This window comes from Cornus florida, unplaced genomic scaffold (assembly GCF_030987335.1).
Source record: "Cornus florida cultivar Cherokee Brave unplaced genomic scaffold, ASM3098733v1 CherokeeBrave_3.0.0_Hap2_Chr01, whole genome shotgun sequence".
Classification (NCBI taxonomy): domain Eukaryota; kingdom Viridiplantae; phylum Streptophyta; class Magnoliopsida; order Cornales; family Cornaceae; genus Cornus; species Cornus florida.
This window is the reverse complement of record NW_026775571.1, coordinates 51,924,455-51,936,430: the sequence shown is the minus strand read 5'-3', so window position 1 is coordinate 51,936,430 and position 11,976 is coordinate 51,924,455. Positions and strand designations below refer to the sequence as shown.

The following is an 11,976-nucleotide window of genomic DNA, read 5'->3' as shown; positions in this document are numbered from 1 at the left end:
GTGATTCATGATATTCAAATGAAGGAGCTGCCTATTAACAATGGGGGATGGTCTTGGAATAATAAACAAGAGAATCGTAGAAGAATCAATGTCAAGTTGGATAGAGCTCTTGTTAATGAAGCTTGGCTTTATAAGTTTACTGACACTAAAGTTCATTTGACAGCTGCTTCGTTGTCAAATCATTATGGGCTAGCAATCAATTGGCATTTAAATTGTGCTGTCGGGCCTAAACCTTTCAAGTTTTTAAAAATTTGGTGCTTCCAACAAGAGGTCGAGGAATTGGTGGTTCAAGTGTGGAATGAATCAATTGGGGGAAATCCTTTACACAAGTTGCAGAAGAAGCTTAGAGCTGTCAAACTTGCTGTTGATTAATGGAATAAGAAGAAGGGTAAGGTATCAAAATAGGTTCAAATTGTGACTAAGGAGTTGCATAAGGTTTAAATGGATTTGCTTAATGATCCATTGAATCATCTTTTGATTTCTAAGGAAAGGGATGCAAGTATGAAGTTACAATCTACTTTGGATTTAGAAAAAAATTTGTGGTGCCAGAAATCAAGGGTAAAATATCTTAAAGAAGGGGACAAGTGCTATACTTATTTTCATAACATGGTCAAATAGCGAAAATGTTATAACTCCATTACTCGTTTGAAGCATCCTGATGGGACAATTTCTTCTGATCCTGAAGTTATTAAAGATTGTTTAGTTCATTATTATGAAGATTTATATACTGCTACAGCTTCTGTTGTGTCAGAGGTTATGCCTTCTAGGAAAATTTTATAGATTGAAAAGTGTCAGGAGCTTGATAAGGAGGTTACAGCTGAGGAAATTAAAGGGGTTGTAATGGCTTTTAGTCCTGACAAAGCCCCTGGTCCGGATGGGTTCCCAGCCAGGTTCTTTAAAAAATATTGGTATATTGTAGGTACAGATGTGATCAATGCTATTATATTCTATTTCAATGTTGTGGTAATGCTTAGGGGGATTAACTCTACCTTTCTTGCCTTGATTCCAAAGCTAAATCATGGTGATAAATTAAAGAATTACAGACCTATTGCATTATGCAATCTCAATTACAAAATTATTTCCAAAATTTTGGAAAATAGATTAAGTGCTGTCCTTCGTAATATTATTGGGCTGGAGTAATCTGCCTTTATCAAGGGAAGGAGAATCCATGATAATATCTTTAAAGGTTGATCTCAGGAAAGCGTATGATTCTGTTAGTTGGGATTTCATTCATAAAATTCTTCAGTTATATGGTTTTAATGCAAAATGGATTCAATGGATTATGAAGTGTGTTATTTCTTCTAAGTTTTTTGTCCTTTGTAATGGTGTTCCCACTGGTTATTTCACAGCTGGGAGAGGGATTTAACAAGGCTGCCCGCTTTCTCCTCTTCTGTTTACTCTAATCACTGATCACTTTTCCACTCTTATGCATGGAAAAATTTTGGGAGGCCAGATTAAGTTATGTAATGTGGTTCAGAAAACTGATATGTTGGTCTCTCATGCTTTCTATGCTGATAACTTATTTATTATTATGAAGGCTGATATTTTCACTGCAAAGCACATTGATGAGGTGTTGAAAAGGTTTCATGTTATCTCTGGGCTTGCTGTGAATAAAGACAGGAGTTCAGTAATCTTTTCAACAGCTGTTAGAGGAAAGAGAAGGCTGTCACTGTCGTGACCCTGGATTTTTCAACCTAGTGTCCTGTAATGAACCAAAGATTGACCCGATCCATATGCGGAAGCAAAAGAAACAAGATAATGGTCTCTCAAGGCATAACACACCTCTAAGACCCTAAGATGACCTTCCATGAGGTCACGGAACCCAAAGGAATAACCGGAAGTGAAAGCTAGAATGAAAAGGTCACTTGGTACCCTATGGTACCAATGACAACCAAATGAGCAAGATCTAGTTCAAACTAGACCATATGCGCCATTAGATGGCTCAAACAAGATCAACAAGGTCCTGTGGAATCAAAAAAATCAAGTTAACCTGTCTAGGCAACCCACCAAACAAAACCCACAAGCCAGCTCCATTTCGATCGTCCGAAATGATGCTTCAGTCGACCGAAGTGAGCCAAGAAAAGAAAGGAAATGAGCTTTCATTTCAGTCGACCGAAATGACAAACCGGTCGACCGATTTGTGGCTCGAGATGAAAAATGGCTACTGGAATTGAGTTTTTACTGTTCAACTGAAATTCAAAGGACATCGGTCGACCGAAACAAGCCACCGGTCAACCGAAACAGGTCGAAAATGTGAAGAATGAACCTGCTATGCACAAAAAATGAAGAGAAGTTCCTAAGTCTCATTGGAAATCCCCATGGCATGATCAAACTTAATTATATGCTAATGTGTGATGATGTGAACATACACGCAAGTGTAATATGACATTTTAAACATGTTACAATGGCCCATGGCCTTATTACATTTCATTTACAATAATTGACATGTCAAACCTCCATAAATGATAAAAATGCATCTCAAAGGCAAACTTAAAGTTTACATACATACACTTGAACTTTAACGTTTGTGGCCCTTGGCCTCATGTCATACACATCAAATACGTTACAAAAAGTGTACTTATGTACACATTACATATTTGGAACTAAAATACAAGTTTTGTCATACAAAGCTACAAATAGGATTTCACGCCAACATTTTCATAAAAATAATACTTCAAGTCTATGAAACTTCCATGGCGTAGTGTGCATCCCAAATCAAGGTCCCCGTACGTGAAAATGTCCCCACTATGTGGGTGAGTAACGTAAAGCTACTCATAAGAGATGAGCATGCATCGACCTAGCATTTTATAATTTTATCACCTTAAGGTGAAACATGTCAAAGGGCTCATGCCACCTAACGTCCATGTCAAAATGAGACTCAGGGAGCATACTAGGCTACTCATGCAATTTAAAGTGAACAACGGCATACAAGTATACATGCTCACGCATACTAAGCAATGTTAAAACATGTTCTACAATATATAAGCATACATTTCCAAGTATACTAAACCATATTAAGACAAGTCATGCAATGTTTAAGCATCCTTACACAAGTATACATTTTATATGAAAATCTCGTAAATCAAGTATACGAACACAAGTATACTAAGCTAAAAGAGATACGCCTAAAACAAGTATACATAGCACAAGCATACTAAATGAAATTTAAACTCATGGAACAAGTATACAAGTTCAAGTATACTAAACAAGAATCAAATATCCAAGGCAAGCATTAATTCTCAAGTTACAAGTAATCCATGATTAATAACTTGAAATTAAATGCGAAACCAAATAGTGGAATACTAGGACATGTGGTCGCTAGACCAAGTGGGTATTTTCGGGTAATTACGACCCACAAGGTGCCACCTAGTGCGCACTTATGACTTAGAAGACTCTTGTCTCTGTACTACAGCCAAACCTTAGCCATCACATAAATTATGTCCTCACAAGCTTTCTAAAACCAATAAGTTCAAAACTGATACAAAATCAAATGCAAGTTACCACATTCCATGCACAAGTAAGGTTGAATCCACATAATTCATGTCTTAGAATTCAACTCTAAATAGCATATGACGTGTCACATCCTCAATATGCAATTTATACACAAAACAAGAATATTTTATAATAATTGAGCCACATTACCATGCTAAGCTACAAGTACTAAATAGGCTACAATTTAGTATCAAGCTTTCAAGGTAAACAATTATAATATTCTAACAAGCTATATACCTCCACAAGATATATTTAAACAAGTCATTCAAGACAATGATATCACATATCATGCTAAGTCAAATTACCATCTTTGGAGACAACAAGTACTAATTCCACAACAAGTTAGTAGCATGCTCATAAGGTAATTAAACATATTACATTTCAAGAGGTTATCAACCTACCATGAAAAGTCTCTCGATTTAAAGTCAATTCCAAATAGGCTCAAATTAATATATGTTAAAGGTCATAACATGGTCTTCACATATATCATACCCAAAATCAATTTAAGCGACTACAACACTTAAAATAAAATTAATTAAGCTAATTGATTAATTTTCCTCTAGATTTTCAAACATATCCAAATGTCCTCAATTTAATGTATGTTGAAGAACTCACCAAAGCCTACTTTATTATCACATTACAAGTTGATTTTATGCTTGATACAACTATGTAAATTAATCTTTCACAAAAGATAAATATTAAATAAATTTTGCAATTCTCATTCAAATGCTCCCAATTTAATATATGTCAACAAGTATACCAAGGCCTAAATTACTAGCATGCCACAATTTAATTCTAAGCAACATACATCCATGTGAATTAAATCTTAATAATAGAAAATAATTAAATTAAATTCTAAAACTTGAACAACGGCATGCTTACAAGTTGTATATGCTCATATAACAATCAATACAACATTAATATAAATCTAAGACATCCCCTACCTTATTTTGAGATGAAATCTCAAATCCCCACTGAATTGAAACCCTTCCGAATCTGACGAAACTCCTAGGTTTTGTCGGGGACAACACGATGACCATGAATCCCAAGGAAGCCCTATGAAAATCACAACTTGACTTCAAACCCGAACTAAAAAAGTGGCCAAAAATGGATTCTAATAAGGGGGGAAAGATGCGTGTCATCAAGGCAAGCATTAAACATTAAGGCCGAAGACTTTTCACCAAGGAAAAGTGGTTCAAAAGAGGAAAGAGAAGATGGCAGCCCCATAGTCTTCCATGGCTGCTGGCCAAGAGAGGAATAAGAAGAGAAAATTTTGATTTTTCTTCTTAAGTCACCCTATTTATAGAAAAACCCTAAAAGTGCCCCGAAAGGCCCCGTCGGAAAAGTGGAATTTGAGCAGACTCGCTCAAACGGTGAAACTCCATGAACGAAAAAGATTCAAAATGAGAAAATATGAACAACGGAGAAATGGAGTCAAAAATTGAGTTCCGAGTAGAGAGATATGCCCTAAACAAGTTCAGCGGCAACCGGGTCTAAAAACCCTGAAACTGGAGAAAAATGACCAAAAGAAAATTCTTTGAGTACATGACTCGACAAAATGTGAAAAATGAATCCTGTATGAGGATCCAGGCTCAAAACAAGGTAGTTTGCAATAACTTTCGTTAATTGCACAATAGCCCCTACAAAAAGGGTTAACTGCAAAACTGCCCCAGAATGAAAATATATTCCAAAAGATATTTTCTTAGATACCCCTAAAATAAAATATCTTCAAAATATATTTATAAAAAAGACCCCAAGAAAAGAAAAAGATTCTGAAGAACTGTGCATCCATGCCCTTGTAGACACCGGGAGTAACCAAAGTATTTTTCTGCAAAAGTAAAGATACGTATTTTGTGGAAACCACTTAGAATGAAGATATGTGAAGTCAAAAACCAACTCCGAACACAAAGAGTGAGGCTTTGCTAACAAAGTGAAAAACGGGGAAAAGACAAAATAGGGAAAAGGACGAAAAAGTGAATAGTGTCGAAAAACAAAAAAATGTGAAAATAACTCGGTCCTCAAAGGAAGTTATCAATCCAAAGGAAAAAGTCTTAGAAACCATTTCCGAGCACTCAAGACGACACTAAACGATGAGAAACCGAACTTAGAAAAGAGATTTCAACGAAAAAAATTCATCCGTAAAATTCTAAGGAAAAAGAAAAGGAAGGAAATGACCAGGTCATTACAGTCACAAATTTTACAAATGAAGACTGAAGATTTTCCTCTAAAGTACCTTAGTATTACCCTAGTAAACAGAGTCCTGAAGAGTGTGGATTGTAAGGGTTTATTTGACAAAGTTAATGCAAGGTTGGATCATTGGAATACTTTGAACTTATCTCTTGCAGGAAGAATTGAGCTCATCAGATCAGTTCTTTATTCTTTCTTGTATCATTGGGTTTTTGGATTCAAAGTACCATGGGGCTGCATCATTGCTTTGGAGAAAAATTTTAAACATTTTTTGTGCAGTGGAAAAATGGATTTAAGAAAGATGTCTCAACTCAAATGGAGCCAAGTTACACTCCCTTATGCAGAAGGTTTAATCTTCATAGAATTTCTGACATTGATTTTACAGCTAAGGTTTCTATATGCTGGGATTTTCTGAGTAATAAGGAGACTTTATGGGTGCAGTGGATGCATGCTAGATATTTAGCACAATAAAATTTCTGGAGGGTATCACCAAAAGCTCAAGATTCAAGTATTTTGAAGCAAATTCTGAATACAAGAGATTTCATCCAAGAAAATGTGTTGTTCAAGATTGGAAATGGTAGGGGTTTCAATATGTTATGTGATCCTTGGTGTGCAGGTTTGTCTCTATTTTAGAGATTTGGGTTCAACTTGTTTAGGAATTTTGATACTCAAACTAAAGTAGCCACACTCATCACTGATGATGGATGGGTTTTTCCTCCTTTCTTTCCGGAGATTGCTGTAGATTTTGTTGCTAATATTGCTTTGAAGGCTGGTAATGATGAGATCAGTTGGGTTCATAATGAATTCAGTTTAAAGAATGCTTGGAAAGCTTGTAGGGCTAGAGGGTAACTGGTCAGGTGGAATTGTCTGTGTTGGAAACATTGTAGACCTCGGATTGTTGTGGTTTTTGCAATCATCATGCATAATAAGAACTTGTCCTTTGTTAATCTACAGAGGCGGGGATTTCATGGTCCGCCAGTGTGTCACAATTGCTTCAAGGCAGAAGGCACCAATAATCATTTATTTTGCACTTGTGAGTATGCTAATCAAGAATGGCAACAGGTTGCTCTTCGGTTCACCATTACTGATACGAGTTTTCAAGAGCTCCATTTGTTTGTGGAATGGATAATTCAGAGTACACAGGGTAAGGGAATCAGGTCTAAGGTGCTAAAGGGGTTGTTTGTGGTTTATGTTTGGAAGATTTGGATGGAGAAGAACTCAGCTTTACATCGTGACATCAAAATCTCATCTGTTGCTGCTGCAAATGACATTGTTTGGGAAGTTTTACACTTCTTTTCTCTTGGCCTTGCTGATATTCTAGCCATTTTCAACGTGGTGTAATTTTCTTTACTGTTTATCAATTTATTTTTGTTTTGGATTGGTTTTCAATTCATTCTCATTGTAAAGAGGGGTATGCCTCTCTATTGTATTTGTAATTTTATTCTCTTTTTTGTTTTATAAAATCAACCCATTCAGGAAAAAAAAATTAAATCAATTAAATAATTAAACAATTAGCTAAATAAACAATTAATCAAATAAATTGTAATTAAAATAATTAAATAAATACTGAGACTATCCTTTTAAAATTAAGGGTATTACAGCAATCTTCTTCCTTATTAGGAGTCTTCGGTGAGGGTTTGATGGGATTGATCGACTCACTCCCTCGGATTGGGGTGAAGTCTCTAGTTTTAGTGGTATGTGTTCCTATTATATGATGTTGTTGGTGATGGCTAGGGGATGTATTGTGAATCGTATATTCGAGGATGACTAGGTTCGTAGATGTTCAATTTGAACAGTGTTTTGAGGACCAGTGTCAGTACCATCTTAGTACTATGTGATTAAAGAAATGAACATGGGATTCCTTTCAAGAGTACCCAAAAAAATTAATTTTGGTTTTGAAATTGTAGGCAAGAGGTAGTCTTATAAAGTGTTTTGATGAAGTAGGAATTGAATTGAATGATGGTACGGAGTTTTTCTCTAGTATAGGTTGTTAGGAATGAGCCGGAAAGCTTTTACGATTAGTCATTGATTGTGGCAATCGGTATTGTGTTACTTTTTACTCATTATGAGTTATATGATTAAGGTATGATTGGAATTCTTAGAGCAAGGTGTATGACTATATAGTTGTTGATGCTATGTAGAATGATGAATGAATAATGAACGAATCTTATGGTTGTCGTATAGATTATGTTTGAGGTTTAGACCTAAGGACGAGAACGGCGTTAGTGTTAAGATCAGATTGATGATGGAAATAGCTTGGCCAACCATTTCTCTTTAATCGATCCCTCTTTAACACGAAGTTGGGTCAAAGGTCAATAATTGTTTCATATGATTGGTGATAATGAGAGTGTAATGTTGTGTGTAACGTATCTATGATTCGTAGGGTTCTATGTGAGAACAGGATCCGTGTGATGGCAATAGTGTTATTATGGGTTCAGATGACCTATCGTAGTTGATGACGCATGTGGTGCAGGACTACTTGTCCAATAAGCTTTAATGATTTGATCAATTGATTCTTCAGTTGCGGTTAGGAGACTTGTGTCTTGAGTACCTGGTGGTACTAGGAGTGAATGATCTTTCCATAGTATGAACAGTAGAGGGTTTGTTTACTTAGCCGTTTTAGGAGTCATTGGGTATAATGATTATTAGATTTTGCGGTTTGCAATCGGTTATGTGGTTATGTGATGGTGTAGTTACTCATTAGGTAGCGTAAGTGTAGTTTGTCAAGGATATGTTGACTTGGATTTGGGACTTGATGTGTGGTAGTCGGGATTCCTTGTTTTGGGTCTTGCGTATCCTTCGGGGGATGAGCTGAGTTGGAATGTCGTTATGTTAAGTGGTCTTGTGACCATTTTTCTTGCGAGTTCCAGGGGTTGTATATGGATGTGTAGAGTGCGCTCGATGTCGATTTTAAACCAGATATAGAATCCAATGGCCTACGCAGTACGATGTGTGTGATGAGCACTCGCATAAGGTGGTAAGCACTATGTTACTAGTGACAGTGGTGTGGGACTGCCTATTGACATCGGTGTCAAGGGTAATAAAGGTTGTGAGCTGGCATTCTTGAGGGTTTATAAGGTGTTCTTCAAGGAAAGAGACTGATTGAGCCATTCTTCTTAAGGAGGGTAGGTTTCGAGGACGAAATCTTTTTAAAGAGGGTAGATTGTAATGTCCCAGACTTTTCTGGATTTTTTTTAAATTTTTTATTATTTAGTTTTCATGCCCCATTTTACGTGCCACATGGATCTCGAAGGCCGTTTAGGTTATTTTCTTAACCTGAATCTTTTAGAAATGCATTTTTAATTATTTTAAGCTAATTAGAATTGACAAGATCATTTTTAGAATTTTTCAAAGTCGGGACGACTTTCGAACTCGGGAACTTCTCCTAGTTTTTCTCATTCTAGTTGAGGGCCATTGTTAGCATTTCATACACATAAACATACATGTATATCTATACATTGAGGAAGATATTTTGGGGACATGAATGGAGTTTGGAATGTTAAGCAAGGGCACAATGTTAACTTAGGTAAAGTGGGAATCAACCATTGGTTGACAAGTGGCACAAGGAGGACCACACTTGGATTTGGAAAACTTGATCAACCTTTTATTCCTCCTCATTTTCAAAATTATCTCTCTCTCTGTCTCTAAACTTTTCTTTTTCTCTCTCTATATCTATATACATGCATATGTCCTCTTTGTTTAAAGCTTAAAGTTAAAGGGTTTTGAGTGAGAATTTGCTAATAGCCAAGAAGGGAGTTTTGGTCTACTTGGCAAAAGCTTCATATTGAGACCACCATTTCTAGGGTTTAGAGATTTTTGAAATTGGGCGCTAGCTAGGGGCTTGTTTGGCTTGCATATTTGAGGTAGGGATTTCTTATACTCTAAACTTTACCTTTCATTGAACATCCTTGTTAATTTCTCTTAAATTCATTCTTGAATGTTAAATTATGGATTAAAATGAAGGTGATATGTTGATGTGGTGAAAACATGCTATTATGTGGACAAATGTGTGTTCTTTCCATGCTAATGAAGTGTATAATGTAGTTTAGTGTAGAATTACATGAAATGTAAATGCTAGCATGATTTGAGATGATATGAAATTCTATAATGAGCATGCTTGTGGTTGTTTTCAATAAAATGCCATGTTTGTGCTTCACTTCAAGAAAATGCTATGTTTATGCCATTGTTGCATGTGAAATAGATTGAAATAAAAATTGATGAAATTGAATAGCATACATGGCATGGTGAGAAAGTTGAATAAGGCATTGGAATATAACATGCACATTATAACATTAAGAGAGAGCATGGGTTGGGATGAAAATTTGAACCTTGACTTCCAAAGGTTTTTTAAAGAAAGTTTATGAAAACTAGACGACAAGGAGTCGCCTTGTGTCCGAAGGGTTAATACAATCTAGAAGGAACGTGGAGCAAATACTCCATGCGTAGTTGAGTCACCTAGGCCCCAAATGACGCTAGGGAGTCACCCTACGTCAGGGATAGACAGCCAATCCTTCTCTCGAGGTAGCGGGGAGTCGAATCATACCGAGTTGGATTAACGAGTTCGGTGTGTGTGACTTGTGTTGATGATGTAAGTGCTTTTGGGGTAGCCATTTGCATTGCATTATATTGCATTACATTGGATTTTCATAAGAAGTATGCGAAATTGTATTAATATCATTAATTGGATTGATATGTGATTTGAATGCTATAAATTTTCCCTAAGTATGATCTCGATTTCTCTTTTATCCCCAATGTGTGATGTGTGGCCTAAGGGAGTCCAAAAATGGCGCCTTAGGCATCTTCTATAAAGCCTCCGTGCTCACCCCTTCCTTTAACATTTTTTAGGTTATGACAAAGACGTGGTTGATGACATACATCACAAGTGTAATTAAGGTTGATGGAAGTATCTTTTGATATTTTTGTAATCAATGCTTAGAATTAACGATCATTTTGTAAAGTGACCATAATTCGTGTATTTTTGTAAGAGGCATTGTACTTATAACCTCAAGGGTCTCAAACTTGTAACTATATTCTTTTGGACTACTTTTGTACAATTTGGGTATGTAAGGATTAAACTCGTTGACGCCTCGTAAACAAATGTTTATGAAAGCTTAAAGATAAATGTGATGTATTTTGGAAACGACACATCAATTTAAGAGACATTTATGTTATTTCATTCACATGAATGTTTATATGTTGTTTTGTATATCTTATCTATGTTTCGAGACTAGGTTATGACCAATTGGGGAGACCAAGTGGGTTTGGGAATCATTTCGCAGTTCGTGGCATTGAAATTGTCTGCTAAGTCATTTCTCGGTTCGATCAATTGTAATTCAATCCAATCGATCGGATTTTCCCACACTTAGAGATTTTTAAAAATAAAAAAAAATTTGTTTGTTCACCCGAAATTGAAGCGGTCATAATTTTTTTATTTCTAATCTGAATAGGGTCGTTCTTGAACCCAGATTGCATGATTTTGAGTCCTCTTTCTATTAGTATCACTCATATTTCATAATTATGACTTAAAATAACCATTTTACCTTTATCAACCTTAGGGTCTCAGAATGAACCCAAAGTCAAGGCTACCACTTTTTCATGATCTAATGTGGTTAGAAACGACTAATATCCATTATAACTCTTATCACATCATAAGGTGCATAATGACTATTTTACCCTTGGTGTTCATGGGTCCACTTAGAGACCCGATTAGTGTTTCGGATCCATGGGTTTGGGTCGTTACAAGCTTCAACTACCAAACTCTACTTCTTACCAGAAGCTTCTCTCGCTCCTCTCACGTTTCCATGTCAAGACCCACCACCAATATAAAACCTTCCTCGACGGCACCACTTCTGAGCTCTCCTCCCAGCCCGCTATCTTTCGCCTTCGCATTATCTCTATCAAAGCTAAGGTCGTGCTTGTCGACGGTGTGAGCACAGTCAAGGAAAATGAGGATTTAGACCCTTTGATAGGTAGTGAATGCATTATGAATCCATCGAGGCTTAGTTTGATTGATTCAAGGGTGTTAAGGAGGCTAAAAGATGAGTTTGGGGTTACAGATGGAAGGTATAGTCTTGGTGGGTTTAGGAATGTGAGGGCAGTATATGAATGGAATGGGTTAAAGCTGGAGGTGGATGAGACGATGTTTGATTTTGGAACTTCGTACGAAATTGAGTGCGAGAAATCTGAGTTGGAAAAGGCCAAGAAGTTGCTTGAGGACTTCTTGAAGGAGAATGGATTGCTTATTCATACTTTAAAGCTTCAAAATTTGCAATTTTTCGATCCTGAAAGTTGCGATAG

General features: G+C 36.3%; 1 pseudogene; it reads left to right on the top strand.

Moving 5' to 3' along the window:
- The first annotated feature begins 11,401 nt into the window (after nucleotides 1-11,401).
- Nucleotides 11,402-11,976, top strand: LOC132272210 (triphosphate tunnel metalloenzyme 3-like; annotated as a pseudogene).